The sequence below is a fragment of the Impatiens glandulifera genome, chromosome 3 (assembly GCF_907164915.1).
Source record: "Impatiens glandulifera chromosome 3, dImpGla2.1, whole genome shotgun sequence".
In the NCBI taxonomy this organism is placed as follows: Eukaryota; Viridiplantae; Streptophyta; class Magnoliopsida; order Ericales; family Balsaminaceae; genus Impatiens; species Impatiens glandulifera.
The window spans coordinates 21,777,224-21,782,605 of NC_061864.1; the positions used below are offsets into that span (position 1 = coordinate 21,777,224).

Sequence of the window (5,382 nt, forward strand, 5' to 3'; positions counted from 1 at the left end):
GATTATTAAAAGAATATATATATATATATATATATATATATATATATATATATATATATATATATATATATATATATATATATATATATATATATATATATATATAGATTTATCATATTTTGTTAATATCTTACAAATATCTTATTTTATATTCTATTAAAATTTGGAAGATGTTATATATATAATAAATGTATGAAAAATGATAAACTCAACTAAATATTCAACGAAAGTAAGTCCATGAATTAACGTGGCACGACATGTGGGCAGGAGAGAAAATGTTTTTAAAATGTTCCGAAACGCTTATTTTAAGGCCCGAAAATGACTTCATAATGTCCCGAAACGGTCATTTCGGGACAATTTTTTTTTCTCAAAATAACCGTTTCGGGACCCAAAATGAGTAGTTTCAGGACCCGAAATAAGCGCTTTCAAGACTTGGGGACAACTTGACAGGCCACGTCGAATTCGTGGACCTGTTTTCGTTGAATCTTTTTTGTTGAATTTATCCTTCCTCTAAATGTATATACTATATAACGTGTTTATCATCGGTCAAACAAGAGAAGAATCACTGTAAGTAATTAGGTTCAACTTTGCCCTATCAAATATTAATTAATGTTTGCTGACATTCTTGTAGTTAAATTTTTTTCTTATTTAAACATATATTTGATTAAGTATATATATATATATATATAAATAAATAAAAATAAATTTATTGTTTACTATAGAAAAATATTTATTGTAATATAATTAAATAAAACTACATTTTATTTTTAAATAGTTATTTTTATTAATAAAAAAAAATCTTTATAGAAGGTTAAAGAAAATATCATGATTAACTATTAATTACCATCAATTTGATATTATATCATCAACACGTGGACAGTTAGAGATCCAATTGAATTTTTTTAATCTAAACTCCAACAATTTATTATATTTCTTTTAACCATCAAAGAACTTATTTTAACCATTAAAACACTAAAATATCATTAATTTAAAATAATATAATAACTTAACATATTATAAATTTAAATAACTTAATTTTTCTTATAAACTCTCGAATAACCAAAATAAAAAACAAACCCTTATCGATATTTCTTGCATCATGAAAATTGTTACTTCCTCAAATTCACTTATTTTTCATCTATACATGATAATTTAAGAAAATGTTTGAGCGCGTTTTCAAATCTTTCGATCAATATAAAAAACTTTGGGTTTTGGAAAAATCTTAGATTAACATCATTATGGAATCAGATGGAAAAATGATTGAATGTGATACACAAGAAAACAATTTTGATCGTAACAACAAAACTCTACCGTGACTCATCCAACCTCACAATATCACACTTGGTTTGTGATGCTCCTCTTTTTGAGATACAAACTCATTTGGTAGGGTTGAATGTTTTGATGATTTTGGAACACTACTAATGGATTCTTTGGAAACATGTACAATTTTAGCACCCCACGACAACTCTTATGTCTAACCATTACAAGTTTATTTAAGAGATGAATCATGTTGGGATGTTATTATTGTTTTTAAAATAAGCTGCATTTGCTTACATGTTTATTTATTATTGAATTCATTGTACCCCTGCCCTTCAAAAGCGAATCAATTCTCAATATAATATGGTTCCCGTTCAACTTATATATTTTGTTATTTCATTCTTAAACTAACCTATTTTAATGTTTATAATCATTTTTTTATAATTAATTTATTTATTTACATTTAAACTAATTATATATATATATATATTTAAATTATTATTTATATAAATTCGATATATATATATATATATATATATTTAAATTAGTATTTGTATAAATTAAGTTTAATATTCTGATATATATTTTAAATTATTATTTTTAAAATTTGATTATTTATACTTAGATATATATATATTTTAAATTATTATTTTTTTATTATAAATTTGATTAATTATATTTTAATATATATATATATATATATAATAAATATTCATTTTTCCATTCTTATAAATAATTGATAAATACTAAAAATTTAAAATATCTTAACCATAACAATATAATAATTTAATAATTACAATCATTCTTCTCTAAATTATTGATGATTTTGCTCGTTACATCGTTGACTACGTCTTGTATGACCTTCTTGACCACACCTCCCACAAATGATGGTCTTTCATAAGTTATCAATCTCGATTCGAATACGTTAGATTGGACTTCGTTGATTGTCTTCTTTCTCAAATTTTTATTAGGAACAAGATTACCATATTTCTCTCAATCATGTGTTATTGGGAACATCTAATATGGTTTGTTTGGTGTGGGAAAAATCATACTACCACATCTTAGAAAGTGTTGTTAGATTGTGATATGTATTAATGTATTGAACCCAATCGAGATTGCACACTATACAACCAAAAATTATATGTGAACATAGAAAGTCATATCGACACCATTTCCCACCAGAACAAAAACTTATACATAGGTCAATATGTTTGTTGTCACCTTTCCAGGAATCATTATTCGAGATAAAGCTCTTTGATTTGTTTGATTGCATCTTTAAATTTTCTCACTGTTATTTCCAGCAACCCAACATAACATCTTCAAATGTGATCCAAGATAAACTAAACTAAAATTACTACTGACATGGTAGAGACAAAAATGATGTATACACATGTCTCTAGTAAAGTCATTTTATTCTTTCTTTATTGCTTCAATGATTCCGGCATGACGGTCTGAAGCACACTCTCATTCTACTTCGACATATAAATCTATGAAAGCGACGTAGAAACCAATACTAGTTGGAAATTGTTTTTTCATAGACTAAAGCATAAGCAAGTGAGTATTGATGGTTATTAGAATCACATCCCATTGCAGTTAATAACTTCTCGTTATACATTTCTTTCAAGAATGTACCATTAATACTGATAATTGGTCGAGCATGTTACTACCCATCTAAAGTTTGAATCCCTACCATACATGCTTAAACACCGACGTATGGAGTTTTGTAACATTGACCACAACTTCAATCGAAACACTCGTGCCTCGATTAAAATGCATTAAAGCACTTACAAATTTAGGAAGTTTAGAATACGAGTCCGTCCAATCACCATATACATATGATATTGTCTTTTGCTTATCCAACCAAACCTTCTTGTACCTAACATGATATTTATACATTGCTAGTATTTGATTCCTTATATTATTCACTTTTAAGTATGGAACCTCTATTACCTAAATATGTAAATTTAAAATAATAAATAACAAAAAAAAATGTGTAGAAGATCAACCATATTCAATACTAGAAATACTTGTTGCTTTATAATATTTCCAATCAGAACTGAGTTGAGTTTCTTGTGGTCTTGTTGGATTGTTCTCAAAAGAGAATTATCACAAATCATAAAAGAGAAAAAAAAACTAAAATTTACAATCGTGGTCAACTCTATTGACATCGGATATCTCAAGTGTATGAGTGTTCGAGAAATGACTAAAATTAAGAGAACGAAAGTGACAAATAAAGTGACCTCTCCTTTTTTCAATTTTTCTTGTGTGAAAACAAATTAAGGGTGAATATAAATTTGTATTATGTGAAGTGAATAAACAATATTGATGCCTATAAAAGCTATTTATAATATAATACATAAATGAGGAGGGTTATATATATTTTTAGCATTCATCATTCAATTTCAAACCAAAGTTTGAAATTTCAATTCTCAAAGTTCCGTGACCAAGAAAAACCATTAACTAATTATAGGTTTGACAAAAGGACAAGAACCAATGAATTCATGATTATTATAAATTAATCAAATTTAATAACCAAACCTAACTAGCTTGTTTTAAAGTTGTTTTATGATATTTTAATTATAATTTTTAGTATTTTAATTATAAGATTCACACATATGAAATCTAATATTTTTTTATTTTTTTAAAATAGAGTTTTATCTTAAGAAAATTAACCAAACTCTTACCGTTATTACTTTAATGATCATTTCAATTTAAAACGTATTTAACATAAATCGAGCATAAAATCTTTGATTTTTATTCATTAAACATTGATCTACCTAAAAGTTACTTTATAAAATTTTAGTTTCTTTTTGTTTTATTTAATATAAAATTCGGATATGAAGTTATATCATAAAGAGTTTTATCTAAAATATAAAGATTGATTAGACTGGTTCGTAAATGGATGTTAATTCTAACTCATGGCTCACTAGATCAGTTTTGAAAATTATGACAGAGAAAAAACAATCGACAATCAATTCTCATGATTTTCTTGTGAATCATTTGATTTGAACAAAATCCTCAAATCCTTTAACAATATTGTATAAGGCTAATTACATTCATACATAAAACAATTATAATGACTTTGACATAGGTTCATACATGTGGTGTTTGATTGACAATCAACTTGATAGTAATGTTGAAGAATTTTATACTTGTTTTTATTTTTAGTTTTATTTTCATTAACTCACGTACACGTTTGAAATCGTTAAACAACAATTTATTTTATATGCATGGACTTTCCTAAATACAAATAAAGTTAGGTAGCAGTAGATGATATATATTAGTTTAGTTGAGTTAGTTTCAATTGAAATTTTGTTATAGTTATAAGTTCAGTTAAATTCACAGTACTCTTTGGATTATAATATTTTCTTATATGATTTGTTTACTACAATATACAAGTTTGAACATCGAAGAAAATATTATGTTTTATTTAGGTTTCAAAGAGAATAAACACAAAATACAAATATATGTGTATATATTTGTTTCACAAAGTTATTATTGAAACTTTAAGAACATGCTTAGTAGATTAGCTCGCTAGCTAACCTATTATTTGTTTATAACACACACTTTTACAAATTATATGGAACATGTTTCAAGTCCCATGTGGTGGGCACGCACAAGGGCAACATTTATCTGGTGATGGAGCAGGAGCGCAACATACGCATCTTGGGCAATTCGGTATGCTTTGTAGCACTACAATAATAAAAAAGGATGACAATAATCATAAATGACGCTCGAACAAAGAGAAACAAACAAAAAGAGAAAAATATCTAAAACTTACATTCGCGGCCCACTCTAGTGGCATTAGACATCTCGATTGCAGGAGAAAGGACCAAAACTAATAGAACAAAAGTGACAAAGAAAACTTTAGCCATTGCCTTTTCCTTGCGTTAAACAAAGAAAGATGAATGAACAATGGTACTTACAAGAGCTATTATTTATAGAATTAGTAGTTAGTATAAGAGTGGAAATTATTTATCATTTTTGAAAGAAGGATAAGCTTTAATTTTGAATATTCAACATTGAATTTTGAGAGCTAATGTTTAAAATTCTGTTTTATGTGGACAAGAAAATTTATTAACCTTTGACTTTTCCTCTTGTGATTTCTGACACACAATTAGAACA

The 5,382-nt window shown here is 26.2% G+C and overlaps 1 long non-coding RNA gene across 1 annotated transcript; it reads right to left on the reverse strand.

The window, feature by feature from the left end:
• Positions 1-4,666: 4,666 nt before the first annotated feature.
• On the reverse strand, positions 4,667-5,180 carry LOC124928572. Its single transcript, XR_007098561.1, has 2 exons — positions 5,039-5,180; positions 4,667-4,950 (listed from the first exon to the last, which is right to left on the reverse strand). It is a non-coding gene; the product is annotated as an uncharacterized LOC124928572 (long non-coding RNA).
• Between the last annotated feature and the right edge of the window lie 202 nt (positions 5,181-5,382).